Source organism: Cyprinodon variegatus, unplaced genomic scaffold (assembly GCF_000732505.1).
Source record: "Cyprinodon variegatus isolate N-32 unplaced genomic scaffold, C_variegatus-1.0 Scaffold326, whole genome shotgun sequence".
NCBI lineage: Eukaryota > Metazoa > Chordata > Actinopteri > Cyprinodontiformes > Cyprinodontidae > Cyprinodon > Cyprinodon variegatus.
The window spans coordinates 670,188-685,776 of NW_015150779.1; the positions used below are offsets into that span (position 1 = coordinate 670,188).

The 15,589-nt window shown below is 38.4% G+C and overlaps 1 protein-coding gene across 2 annotated transcripts in view; it reads right to left on the reverse strand.

Moving 5' to 3' along the window:
* fbxo41 (F-box protein 41) overlaps positions 1–9,326 on the reverse strand; it is a 63,769-nt gene extending 54,443 nt beyond the window's left edge. Inside the window, exon 1 of one of the 2 annotated variants that reach the window (XM_015384868.1) lies at positions 9,266–9,326. The gene's annotated coding sequence lies outside the window, so the exon portion shown is untranslated. Of the gene's footprint in view, positions 1–9,111; positions 9,194–9,265 lie in introns of those variants that run through there. The other variant, XM_015384869.1, reaches the window with a different exon arrangement.
* Between the last annotated feature and the right edge of the window lie 6,263 nt (positions 9,327–15,589).

Consider the following 15,589-nt stretch of genomic DNA (forward strand, 5'->3'; position numbering starts at 1 on the left):
AATAAACTTTACCTTAAATTATGGGAAATTATCAATCCATTGCCAGTAATTAGAAACAAAATACTTGGGAGCAATTGTTGTGACTGGGGATACAATTAATCTTTAGGGTGAGTAACTTTTAACAAAGCTTTAGGATAGTCAGACAAAGAGGGCAGCTACAGCTCTTTGCCCACCTTTAAACCGCATTTTACTCATTTTAGTGACCTATAGAACACTTTCTAGTTGAAAGAAGTGTAAAATATAATTGTGAATACTAAACTCTTATTTTGATGTATTGCAGAGGGCAGTTCTTGAGAACACAAAGCATTAATAAAGTGCTTTTTGTTATTTCAACAGACAAAGCAAAGGTAAACATTTGAAAAGCAACACTTTTCAAATGTTGATCTTTATTGTAAACCAGCAATTTAGATGAAACAAGACCAGTGAAAAATTACAGAAATAATTAGTACAAGATCCAAAGGGCTAATCATCCATCCATTTTTCTGTTACGCTTATCCCTTCTGGGGTCATGAGGGGTGCTGGTGCCTCTCTCCAGCTGTCTACGGGCAAGAGGCGGGGTACACCCTGGACAAGTTGCCAGTCTATCGCAGAGCAACACAGAGACAAACAGGACAAATAAAAATTCACACACACTCACACCTAAGGAGAATTTAGCGGAGCCAATTAACCTAACAGTCATGTTTTTGGACTGTGGAAGGAAGCCGGAGTACCCAGAGGGAACCCACACATGCACAGGGAGAACATGCAAACTTCTTGCAGAAAGACCCTGTGCCAGAAATCAGACATTCTTGCTGCAAAGCAGCAGTTCTACCCGCTGTTCCACTCTGCATGTAGCAAATAAAACTGATGTTTTAGAGCCGATTTACATGTCATCATTATCAAAATCTTCAAAACATACATTTGGATTGGCAATACAAGGATCTAGAGTAGGACCAGTGTGATCATTCATGAGAACAGTTTCTCAATGGTGCAGATTAAAACCATTTCTTTGGTCGCACCAGTGTGATCAGCAGTTGGACATAAAATTCTAAAAAATAAAAAGAGTTGAACCCTATTTTTGTATACAGTTTTTTAAGATTTTTTTATTACATATTTATTAAAAGATATATTGCAACAGATTTGTCATCCGTCATAATTTCAGGGAGAAAATGTTATTGAAATTCTCCAGGAAATTATCAGATGTCCAAGGATGTCTAAGGAGGTAACACATCAAGATGAACTAATAAATTAGAAAATATTAAAGCTTGTTTGTGGTTTGATTAACTCTCTTTATTACAAATAATTTTACAATGTCTGGAAGTCTTTGATGCTGGAGAGAGTAAGGCCAATGAAAAAGAAAGACAAAGTACAGGACTTTGGCACCTGAGGAGTACAGTATGTAACTGCTTAATAAAACACATGGACTTGTAATTTAAACATTATTTTTTCTTAAGCTCTTGTATATTTATTTATCCAGAAAGTTTTTAAGTGCTCAGTTAAACACTTTTAGCACCAAAAGTCACAAACTAAGTTCTTGTAGAATTGTGCTGTAAATAAACAATGTTATTATAGGCAAATTATTAGTTAATCCTTTGTTCTATATAGTCTATATGAACAATAGATTAAAAAAAGCTGCAGTGCTAAACGTGAATAAGGTGTACCAATATTTTTGTGCACCAACACAAAAAAATTGGAGGCAAAGCTGCAACAAAACAAAGAAATGGGTCTAAACTAATGAAAAAATATTCAAAACACAGTTGCATATCTGGAGACTTCTGTTTAAAAAGGCATAATTTTTTGCTTACTTTTGCAGAAATTGTGTTTTATACTCAGAGTTCTAAGACTAATTTAATGTTGACTAAACTTCTATATGTTCCTTGATATGATAATGTAATACATTTGACTGCCCAAATGTGACCAGAGACCTTTAAGAAGAGTCGACAATAGCTGCTACACATGTGGACAAAAATATTGATACCAATCAGTTAATGAAATAAAAACTCACAGTGGTCACAGAAATAACTAGAATCTGACAAAAAAATCTAATTTCTATGAAAATGAAATGAAAGTCATACATTGCTTTTTAACTATGATTCAACAGAAAAAAATAAAATAAAAACTCTCAGATGATGGTACCCTCATCTAAATATTTTGTCGTCCTTGACCTTGTGAGGCCATCTCTGCAATAAAACTATCCCTGTAACTGTCAGTGGGTGATACAAAACATTTTGCCCTCATGTGTAGTTTCATTGTATCATAAGCCAAACCTAAAGAAGCTTGGTGGGCCTTACCTTTAACTATTCCCTCAGGAACAATCACAATGATTTATCTAAAGGTAATTGATTACTAAATTGAGGCGTTTAAATAAATATTACCAAATAATGTTTATTTACCTCTTGGATGTGCATTGTGAATTGGTTTCAATAAATTTCAATTGCTCTAAATTAGTTAAACCTAATCTGATTCATTCTAACCTCTTCAAGATCAAATTTGGTTCCCAAACATAAAATCCATGATGAACCGTGATATTGTTGTATCAGTTTATTGATTATAGTTTTCAACCATTTTTCATTCCTTCTTCTTGTGAACAAAGTAGCTTAGTAAATTGACTTTCAATAGTTCAGCTAAGAGTTTTTAACAGAGTCATGTTGGACTTGGAGAAGAAGGATTTTTGTTACTTAATTCCTATATTTTGAATGGAAGTTGATCCGAATAGAAATTCTCGAGATACAGCTCACTTCCTAACCTGATGTGCTTTTTCTTTTTCACAAATTTTTTTAAGTAATAAAAAATGCTGCCATGAATTTACAGGCTTGGAATTTGACAAGGTGACACTAATATACAAAAACTATGGCTTGATGTAAACTATTCCACCATAATTCTATTTATTTGGGGACATTGTCAAAACAAGACGTTTATTTATTTATGCATTTAGAATTTGATGACAAAGCTGTGAGCGGTGGCTGCTAAAACAGAGATGCATTACATAGAGATCATTTTTTCCCCCGATACTATATGATACCTGGTCTGAGTATATCGACTGATATCCCATATCTGATCCGATTCAACTGGTCAATGGATGAACCATATATCTTTCCATGTGAGTGAAGGCTTTAGCCTTGATATAAAAGTTGGTAAAAAGGATAAATCAACAAAGATATAAATGTCCTTTATGTTATTTATTAACAGATAAGCAGCAAAAAGAAATAAATAACAGTTCACTGTAAAGTGCTTTGGAATGAATCTCAGATATTCGATCCAGATAATTAGTCAATATTCGGAGTCGACATCGGATCCATGTATTGGATCGATGCATCTCTTCACTAAAGCAATATCAGTATTTTAGTGATCTAAAGAGAACATTTAAAGCTTTTAATCATCTAAATGCTTGTAAACCATTAACTATTAATTATGTACAAAGATTTAGTTGTCTTACAATCACTTTAATAGTTTGGTAGAAACGTTTTGTAAAACTTTTCAGGAGTTTTTAATATTTTTTCGAGCATTTTGTACTTTTTATATAATATCCATGGACTTTTGTCTGTTGGTTGACAGGGAACCATCGGCACATCAACATCAACAAAACTAAGGGGATGGTGATTGGCTTCTACAGGAGGTCAACCACCTATAACATATAGTAAGTTCTAACTTGATACTTGCTTTGATAAAAATAACTACAAAAGAGAATAGACAATATTTAATGAGTAAACATTTTCAACATTTGTATTTTAAAACGTTATCATTATTATTATTACTACATAATCAAAGATTTGCAAAGTTCAAGGGCCTGTGGTCCCTGCTTGAATAATTTCCATGAAGAAAGACTTTACACCTATTAGGTAAGTATATATTTCAATATTCCACACATTTTTTTCTAAGCTGCACATGCTTTGTAGCAGATTTGTCCCGTCATTCTTCCAGAGCAGGGTGACATGCCGCCTCAGTGCGGCAGGCTTCTTAATTAGCTACTGTACATTAAGCCCTGTGTGCTACAGCCAGATCAAGATGAGAAAAGGGCCAGCAGAGAACATTGGATTGAAACAATGCGGTAAATAGCTTCTATGATCTGCATGAAAAACAAACATCTCCTTTGTTCTTTAATCCTGGGCATGTGTTGGTGTAACACTGTAGTGACTGGCAGAGGGCATTGGGGAAGATACATGCATGCAGTTCTGGTTACATGAATAAAATATGCCAGTTTGAATTAGGGGAATATTCAATATGTTATTTGAAAGATGCATATTTCATGAAAAACCTCTTACAAGATGGGAATAGTTTCAGATCTTGAATAACCAAGGGCTGACTAAGGAGCCGGATCGCTCATCTTTACATGATGGCTGGTGGACAGTCTCACAGCCTGATGCCACACTCAAGGAACAGTCAGTCAGGGGACACAAAAGGCAGCTATGCAAAAAAATCCTCAAAGTAAACTCTAAGACAGGGGTCGGCAACCCGCGGCTCCAGAGCCGCATGCGGCTCTTTAGCGTTCCCCTTGCGGCTCCCTGGAGCTTTTTCAAAAATTTCTGAAAATCGATTTTTTTTTTTTCTTTTGTTTTAATATGGTGTGCAGGAGGTAAAAAAAATAATAATTATGTTTTCCAATGCTGTAAACATTTGTGTAATAAATAAATTTCAACAATAATTTGCATCATAGCCATAGAGATCAGTGGTTATAACTTGCAACCAGAGCTGCCCAGTGCCAGGCTGCTGGAGTGTCTCAGACCATGGATCCCAAAGGGAAAAAAAGGAAGATAGCTGATGAGAAAAGAGGATTCATAGGATGGACTGAATTATTTTCTTTCATTACCAATGCGGAACGATTGCCTGCATTTTTGCTCGGTAATGAGAGGTTGGCAAAAAATAAAAATAAAAATTTGGAAAGGCATTTCCAGGGAAGGCAAGCTAAATATGCAGCCAACAACCAAGCTGAGAGGGAGAGAAAAATGGTGATTGCAGAACTTCTGGATAAATTAGAGGAGAGCAAATGTAGATTTAAGAAGTTGATTACATCTCCAAACTCCACTACTGCTGCTAGTTTTGTTGCAAGGATGGAAAACCGTCCACAGATCGAACAGGTAGAGCTCTGATGCAGAGATGGGAACTTTCTTGCATTTTTTCCACAAATCCTAACTATAAATCACACCAAGGAACGCTGGGATGGGGGATTTCAGGGTTAGAGAGCTCTGCTCTGATGGGTGTCAGTTCCTGCTTGGTTCCTCATGACTCAATCAACTCCTCCCAACAGAAACACGTCCACCATGGAAAGATTCCTTGATCCTGTTTCTATAATTTTGTCAGTGCAACAAAACTTAAACCGTGCGGTGAAGGCCAGTTAAGCGGCGCGCGGTGAAGCAGCGCGGTGAGAGCGTTCACTGCTCGTCCCCCACCTCATGCTGCTATGTGACATTTGCTCCAGGATAAAGATTCAATCGTGAATGCCTATTATATATTTAAGCCCACATAGTCATTTTCTATAGTGGGATAATACACTCAGAGTCTTATACATGCCCATACGGGGCATGTATAAGACTTTTACATTTTTGCGGCTCTAGACAGATTTATTTTTTGTTTTTTTGGTCCAATATGGCTCTTTGAGCAGTTTGGGTTGCCGACCCCTGCTCTAAGAGGAAGCAATTGATGACAAGCAGCGATAAAACAAAATAATGTGTGATTTAGTGGTCCAGATCTTCTAATTCTGGTTTTCTCTGTCTTGGGGATCAACCATTAGAAACAGAAATCACAATTTCCAGTGAAAACTACTCAGGTCTTGTTAGTGGACAATGTCTGCAACATGATATTTACATCCAACTGGGCAACAGACAGGTAGTCAGGTTACAGTGTCTGGCAATAATTAAACAATGTTAAGCTTTTTCACATCTTTTATAAGTTCCAACCACAAACGACCGTATATTCATTTTGGTAAATGCATTTATGCAACTTTGTCGCCTCTTGACGGGGACTCCCTTGAAAAAGAGTTTTTTTTTTCAACTCAATGGGATTTTTTTTCCAGGTTAATTAAAGTTTAATAACTTAAAATAAGTGAGAGAGCATAATAATAAACTGTAAATCTGTAAAGTGTGCTCTCCATTTGTAATTAGCCCCCTGAAAGAGTTGCAGTTACAGGTGCAATTTTTTTGAGTGTATGTCTTTATCATATTAGCAGATCTAGACAGGACATCAGTTGCCTGTTCTCATTTGCAAAACATGCTAAACTCATTCAGACAGGATAAAGGGCATCACATACGAATCAATGCCAAAGATTTATAAAGGCTTTTTTTTCCTCTCTTTTCCAAGCCACTGACAGATTTTAGCTTGTTTTTTTTCTATATCCAGGCATCTATCAACTCTGTCCAGCTTCAAAACAATGGAAGATAGACAGGGAATTATTGAGGAGTATACAGAAGCAACTTAATGCCAAGATAAGACAAAGCAAGTGGGCATACTGTACAGGAGGAAGATGGAAAGCAAGCTCCAGTAGAATGATCTGTTGTCAGGGTTGAAGTAGATTACAGGCTTCCAGCAGAAGGATGATCAGACAGATGGAAGTCTAGACAGAGCAAATTAACTGATCATTGTTTTAAACAAGAATTAGCCTGACTTACTCTTGAAAAGTCCTTGAAAATAAGGAGGCCGGAAGAGTTTTGGCTGTGAATTCAAACAGGTCTAACTGTTTCTCTGCAGCTTTCTCCACCATACGCTCTATTCACATACTTGTATTATATTAAACTGAACTTCCAATATTCACCACTCTTCGACACTATTTCCTCTGATAATGGAGCAGCCGGCTTGCTTGGTCTCAAAAGCAAGCTGGCTTGGTTATCCCAAGCTATCCTTGGGATAACCAAGGACAGCTTGGATACATCGGACCTATCCTTCAAATCGGGCCAAAAGAAGGACGCATTTGTAGGCTGCATAACGAGGACCCTTGGAATCCGACCAGACCTGAGCGCCACGTATGACTTAATCGACCTTTGAATCTGGCCTTCGGAGGACGCAGCCCATGAATTCAAACAGAGCCTCAGATGGAGGCATCAATAATCACCTGGATCAAATACTACCTGACAAATAGACCACAGTTTGTTAGATTGAAGGGTTAGCTGTCTAGTCAATTAGTTAGCAGCACGGGAGCACCACAGGGGACGGTACTCTCACCATACCTTTTAACTCCTCTAACATCCAGTACCAGACTGATTTCTGTCACCAGCTGAAATACCTGGATGTCTCTACATTCTTTGGTTGCATGAAACATGGCAAAGAAACTGAGTACAAAGAGCTAGTGAACCGTTTTTGGCATGGTGTGGAAACAATCATCTGATCGTGAATATCAACAAAGCAAGAGAGATTATTGTAGATTTTAGAAGAAAAGTTAACAAGCTAAATCCTGATAACAAATTAGGAGAAGAAGTGGAGGTGGAGGAGTATAAATACTTCGGTGTTTACCTGGACAACAAACTGGACTGGAGACACAATTGTGAAGCTTTCTACAAGAAGGGACAGAGCAGATAGTGCTTCCTAAGGACGCTTAAGTCCTATGGTGTTTGCAACAAGATGCTGCAGATCTTCCACTGTCTGTTGTGGAGATATGATCTATTCTTCCATCACTTGCTGAAGTAACGGCATCAGAGCAAATGGCTATAAGCAGCTCAAAAAGCAAATAAAGAAGGACAGCTCTGTTCCAGTAACATAGAACATATGGAGATGAATTCTTCATGAGATGAAGAACATTATGGACAAAAGTAACCATCCTCTTCAGGAGATTGTTAAATAACAACAGGGTCTTCAGTAAAAGGCTTCACCAGATCCAGTGCAGCAACTTGTTTAAAAAACAAACAAAATAAAGCTTCTTTTTTTTTCAAAACAAAACCAGGTAACTATATTGAACATGCTTGGATGATTGTTGTACATCTTAAAGGCTCCTTCACAGTTCAATTTATGTAGCTAATCGTAAGACATCCAGGTGTTAAAAGGTTGGTAAAGTCAGAGGAGAAATCACTTCCTGTACTATCAACATTGCAATTTACAAGTTTTGATGGAGCAGCACAAACCAATCCATCTGAGGCCAGTGAATTGTTTAAATGAGGGTCTGCACCCTTGGTCCTCTTTTTGCCGTCCTCAGATTAATCAAAATACAGGAGATTATCTATTATCTGCAGCTGGATAAAATAAAATGCATTCTAGAAGGCAGGGTATGACTGAACTCCATTGATTGTCAATTAATGCATTGCAAATTTGTTTAATCTGCAACTAACAGATAAATTGTTTATTTTAAATACAATTGCACTGCAATGATTGTGACTCAGTGGGAAATGTTTCTGCTTTTGGTTGTCTTTACCCTATCTGTGTATAAATATGTGGTTTGAAAGAGTGACTGGCTTGAATGGATTATAGTGTAAAGTGCTTTGATTGGCCAGGATGGCATACAGTACGAAAGGAGCTGTGTAAATTGAGTCCATTTGCCAAAGACTTTACAGCATTTCTCCTTTTTTTTTATGTGATTTCCTCTGAGGGCTTAAAAGCCCACTGTAGAGACATGATGGTTTCCAAAAATTCTTATTTTTTTAATAACGTGTTGCCCTCAGGAGCCAAAGCTTGGGACAGTGTGAGAAGTCCCATGAGAGTATTATTATTATTATTATTATTACAGTGTGAATATCACAAGCAGTCTTTTATTTCCTCATTTATTTTATGATCCATCTCAGCATATACTGGGCTAAAAAAAAAAAATCACTGTTTGCAATGCAATGACAATCTGATAAATTCAAGTTATTTCACACAATGTACAGAAGAGGTGGATTATTTTACATACAGCAGGAGTTGGTCCCTGTCCAGCACACAGGCCGACCAGTCCCCTCTGAGCAAAGGACTCACAGTAAACACTGGTGCATCCAGCAGTTAAATATTAATAATAATAATCGCCCCTCATATCTGCACTGCACATAGATCAATCAAAGGCAGCGGATCATGTGGGTGTGGACCATGGGACTCACTAAACTGATGCTACAGCCGCCGTGGTGACAGAAAGCACGGAAGGCCGGGAGGGGGGCAGGTTAAATGCACCCCCATGCTGGTCTCAGCAGCTGAGCTCCCCTGTGAGGAGAGAGAGGAGAGAGGGGAAAAAGGAAGGGCGACAACCTGCCGTGTTCCCGATCCTGTCCGCTGAGCAGGACGCCGCAAATCAAACCTCTGCACGAGGCAGGAACAAAACCTTCAGCGGTGTGAATGATGGAGAAGGAAACGAGGCTTCATAAAAAAAAAAAAGCAAGAAAGAAACGTGCATCTTACTCACCTTACAGTCTTCTTTCCATTTTTTTTTCTCTCTCTCGCTCCAATCAACGAGCCGCTGGAGCCGCCAGTGACGTCACGAAACCCCTCTCTGCTGCAGAGAGCGGTAGGCCTGCAGAGGAGGACCAGACCCAAGTAAGGCAGAACATTATAGTATTTAATCAAACAACACACTACATTCACCCAAAGAACTTTAATTGAAAAAAATGAATAAATAAAAGTTCATCCTTAAAGGTTCTAGTTTTTACTATTCCACAAATGGCAACAGTCCATATATGAGGTGGATGCAACGTGGATACACCATAATTTTCTCCAATTAAATAAAAACAAAACTGAGACAATACTCTTCGGACCAACGGAGGACAGATCCAGAGTATAGGTACTGCGAAGAGGTCTGTGGTCCTCACCTGCAGAACCCCATTCATTAAGCATGTCTTGCTAATTGCCATCAATTTCCACCTGTTGTCTTTTCCATTTGCACGACAGCATGTGAAATTGATTTTCAATCAGTGCTGTTTCCTAAGTAGACAGTTTGCTTTCACAGAAGTTCTAGTGTTTTTTTACGTGTTCCCATTATTATTTGTGCATTATATATACTGCACAAAAAATAAGTAATAAGAATAATTAAGATATATGTTTGAAATGTTTATTTTTGTAAATTATTCACTTTTGATTCTCCTTATGTTGATTAATTGCTAATAGACTAATGTGTTTTTGAAACTTAATTTTCGTTCATTACAAATTTCCACCCACTACTGATGAGACCAGCATATTTAAATTAGAGCAACAATAAAATTGCAGCATAAATAAAGCCTTAAGGAAACATGGTTTACAACCTACTCAAAGCTTTTTGGTTTCAAATGGCTAAAGTTCAGTTATCCTAAATGTTTAATTTAGACAGAACAAATGGAAGCAAAATTTTTTGCTTTGACCTAAAAAAGTAGATTGACGATTACATGCTTTGAAGATTGCTTTAAGAGATATAATATAAAACAGCTTGCCATAGCCTTTTAGGCTTTTAGGAAAGGCAGAGTAAGAAAGCAGAGTGCTTAAAAGCAATTCAGCTTTCCTTAATAAGGAGGATATTTGAAGATAGATGGATTACATCTGTACATAACATCAACTACAGATAGAGGGAAAAATGCAGACTGAAATTTCTATTGCATTACATTACAAATAAGACAGCCTGGTGTTGTCTGGACGGTTTTCTACTTAATTAATAAAGATTGAGTAATAAAGGCAGTTTGAACTTCTGTTTAAGGGATGATCAACTTGTTGTCTGGTATTCTAAGATGATAATAATAAATTTATAGTCTTTACAAATTGTACAAGAACTAGAAGAGAAAAGAAGAAAAAAAAACATGCATACTTAAGGAGGGATAATGCCAAAGAGATACATAACTAGGAAGATAGAAAAAGGGCCAAAATTAAACAGACATTACATTAATGAGACACAGGAAAAACACAGAAAAAGAATTATAATGAAGTCTTTAATTTTATATTGATAATAATAATAAAATTATTAAATCTACATCTTATCAAAATTTTAAAGAAAGAGTCATGTTCCTGTCAGCGATTCCAATGAGAAATGTATTGCAATAGACCATTCTGAAGGAGACAAAGGCATGGACAAGCTTTTCAGATAGGGAAAGTGTTTGCTGGAGTTTTGTAATTATTTGGAGTTAGAACATTTTATTTTACACTTTTGCTTGTTTGGGTTTCTGAAGGTGAGTTGTGGATCACAAAGCCCAACAAGATTAGTGGCTGCCCTGCAAAGAAAAGTATTCTGCCTTAATACTTATAATGTTTTTTTGTCTTTGGATTTGATATTAAATGAAAAAATGAATTACTCATGTTTCTACTCATTAAAAAGGAGAATGTTTTCCTACATCTTTCCCCTTCTATCCTTCTGGTATGCTGTGACTGTGGATAGTGAAGACAGTGGGACAGGTTGATGATGGAGATGGGTGGCTGGGGGCCTCAGATAGCTGAGTATTGTCAGCATGACAAATTAACTTTGAGTCCCGGAACAGATCACTAGGGCACATCACCAAATAGGCTCAGTGACCTAGCATGTATGATTGAAACCAATTCTGGGGAGTGCCAGTAGGCCCTACGGGGCAGTGTAGGCCCCAGGGAAAGATGCGGTTTTAAAAGCTATGTACACATAGAGACACATAGAGAAGAATGAGAAGTGAAGAAATAGATAAAATAGCGGCAGATTGTAGGGACTGATTCACCATGGAGCTCTTGAGAACACTAATGGAGGTGATGTAGGACCAGGACTGATGTGAAAGGGTCAAAAGCACATGTAGATGGTTCCTGGGCAATGAAAGTGGCCTCAACCACTTTTTTTCACAGACCTCTGGGATTGAACACAAGGCGAAAGGATCCCACTCCTTTACTGAAATGCTTGTTAGGGTTAGAGTTACAAGGGTTATCTGAAATTATTGATTTAAAAAATAGAGATGAAGATTCTTCGACGGACTTTGGATACATTTTCTGGTCCCCCTGACAGCTTGTGGATCGGCAAACAAAGGGATAAGAAGCACTTTCTGAAGCAGTTGATCAACTGACTTCATTTTCTTTAAACCAGGGGTAAACCTCATGGTTGAGCATACAAAGACAACCATATTTTCTACAACAGGGGCATGGTGGCAAAGGGTTTTATTTTCTAAGGAAACCCAGCAGTTTGCATTGAGCCATTGAATTGCACAGTTCACTTATTCTAGATAAACATTGTCTATTATACAGCTACTGTATTATAGATACAATGGACAATTGATTGTGTTTTGTCATTGCCATTGAATAAGGTGGGTAAGAGCAGAAAGTCATTTAGGTCCAAATAATTTTTTTTATTGAAAAGCCATGAGTATAGCTCGGTCCTCACTACCGATTATACACTGACTGGCCAAAAAAGTTGCCACCAAAAAAAAAAGGTCACTCACTCTAATACTTTGTTGGACCGCCTTTAGCTTTGATTACGGCACGCATTCGCTGTGGCAATGTCAAAAGATTTATTTCCATCCAGTGTGGCATTAATTTTTCACCAAGATCTTGCATTGATGATGGTAGAGTGTGACCGCTGCGCAAAGCCCTCTCTAGCTCATCCCAAAGATTCTCAATGGGGTTGAGGTCTGGACCGTGGTGGCCAATCCATGTGTGAAAATGATGTGTCATGCTCCCTGAACCAGTCTTTCACAATTTGAGCCCAATGAATCCTGGCATTGCCATCTTGGAATATGCCTGTGCCATCAGGGAAGAAAAAGTCCATTGATGGAATAACTTGGTCATTCAGTATTCAGATGGTCAGTTGACCTCATTCTTTGAGCACATACTGTTGCTGAACCTAGACCTGACCAACTGCAGCAACCCCAGATCATAACACCGCCCCGACAGGCTTGTACAGTAGGCACTAGGCATGGTGGGTGCATCACTTCACCTGCCTCTCTTCTCACCCTGATTCGCCCATCACTCTGGAACAGGGTAAATCTGGACTCATCAGAACACATGACCTTCTTCCATTGCTCCACAGTCCAATCTTTATGCTCCCTAGCAAATTTAAGCCTTTTTTTCCGGTTAGCCTCACTGATTAGTGGTTTTCTTACGCCTACACAGCTGTTCAGTCCCAGTCCCTTGAGTTCCCTTCGCATTGTGCATGTGGAAATGCTCTTACTTTCAGCATTAAACATAGCCCTGAGTTCTACTGTTGTTTTTCTTCGATTTGATCTCACCACACATTTAAGTGATCGCGGATCACGATCATTCAGGATTTTTTTCTGGCCACATATCTTCCTTGAAGATGATGGGTCCCCATTATCCTTCCAGTTTTTAATAATGTGTTGGACAGTTTTTAACCCAATTTTAGTAGTTTCTGCAATCTCTTTAGATGTTTTCTCTGCTTGATGCATGCAAATGATTTGATCCTTCTCAAACAGACTAACATATTTCCACGACCACGGGATGTGTCTTTCGACATGGTCATTTAGGAAATGAGAAGCAAGTCATTGCACCAGTTGGGGTTGAATAACTTGTTGCCAGCTGAAAGATAATCGCCCATGCAGTAATTATCCAATAGGAGGCTCGTACCTATTTGCTTAGTTGAATCCAGGTGGCGACTTTTTTTTTGGCCAGGCAGTGTATATCCAACAGGAAAGATCTCACTGAAAGCAAACAAACTTTTTAGCTGTTGCCATGTCTATAAGGCATATAATGTTCAAATGTGAGCCTGAATGAGATGTGCTTTATTGGTCAAAATTTGTACATTAAACTGTCATACATCTTATGTCATTTTTCTCGCTGCTTTGGAACATTTCTCAAATCATCGTTGACATTTGCAAAGCAATATGTGTACCTTTTGAAACAATGCACACAAATACTTCATATAACATCATGCATATGAAGTTATGCAGTGGATCACTTGCTTCCAGTTCCATTATATGCTCTCTGCAGAAGACACAAAAATAGTTTTAAGAGTTATATATTTTTACATTTGAGCAAGGAACAATTAAAACAAACATATACAATCCACATTGCATATTCTTCCCTACAACCTAGTATTTGAATAGCATAGCATACAATAGCATTCCGTATTTTACCGTACGTACCATAACATACCGTACCATAGTTTACCATATTGTACCGAACCAAACCTTACCAAAGTGTACTGAACTGTACCATACTATACCATACTGTACCATACCATACCATACCATACCATACCATACCATACCATACCATACCATACCATACCATACCATACCATACCATACCATACCATACCGTACCATACCATATCATACCATACGGTACTGTACCATGTGTCATGATCGATTTAAGGAATCTGACCCACATGCAGAGAAACCACTCAGAGAACACGGGGAAAAGTTTAACAGGTTTATTTGATGTAATGTAAACAGAGGTTGGATCTGGAACTCAGTGAACTGGTGAACCGGAACTGGAAAGTCTGAAGGGGAGATCACAGAGATAAGTTCAGGGACCGTGGGAAATGAGACTGCAGCTTGAATTAAGCTGGAGAGGGACTCACATTTGAGGGGGCTCTTGTCAATCCTTCAATCCATTCTGTGTGGGATTATCCAGGGAAGAGGGAACTCATTGGAGAGTGAACAGTTAGACTTACGTTGGACCCAGAGGAGTACTGGAGCGGACTGTCACTTGGATTTCCGATGGGGACTTGAACGGATCATGTGGAGGTTTTCCCCTGCTCAGTGTAAACTCAGTAATTCCTTCCAGTTGGAGAAAGTCCAGGTATCCAATTTTCACAGGAAGGCTTTCCAAAACTGGCAAACACTCTGGCGTCGAGGTAGTGACAGCCCACAGCTCAAATACTCCTCCAGTAATGAACCAACAAGCCGCAGGTGTGCAGAGAGGCTCACAAGGACAGGGCACCACCTGGTGGTGGAGAGAGAAGAAACACACAAACAACCCACACAAACTGGATTCCTAACACCATGTCATACTGTACCATACGAACCATACCATACCATACTGCATCCTACTGTATCGCAGCGCACCGTACCCACTGTTATTCCCAGGCATTTTGAGCTTTCCATCTAAAATAAAAAACAACATATTTATGTTGTTTTTTATTTTAGATGGAAAGCACAAAATGCCAGAAGTTAGTAAGGAATGGAATAAATACTAAATAAAATCATATTGTAAACCTGTATTTATAAAACTGTAGCTCCCGTATAACCACATTAAAACTTGATGCATTGGATACAAAATACCAAACAAAAATTATAGTCAGACTGACTTAATTAGTTTTACTTGGTTTTCATCGAGACACCTGAGCTGCTTTGATGAGCTCCGATAGCTCGGTGTGAAAAACAGCTGATCTCAGGCTGTTCTCTACATGTTCCTCTGCTTGGTTTTGATGTTTGTCACAGCTGTAGGTGAACTTAAACTTATAAGAAAATTTTACTCTTTGATTAATAAAAGCTTGTTTAATTTTTCAATTGGGTCCTCACCAACCAAAATAGATCCCTGCCCTATTTTATGTTACTGCCTAAGAAATGAAATATTTTCATGTACCCCTTTCAATGTACTCGCGGACCACTAGGGGTACAAGTACCCCCTGTTGAGAAACACTGCTCTAGAGCAGCAGTCCCCAACCACCGGGCCGCGGACCGGTACCGGTCCGTCGGTCATTTGGTACCGGGCCGCACAGAATAATTTATTGACGATCAGAGTCTGAGTGATGTTTTATTTTGAAATATATAAAAAATTGCGGTATTCTCTCCCAATTACATTAGCCTGACGTAGTCCGACTCAATTCTAGTCAGAATATGAGTCTGATACTGCTCCA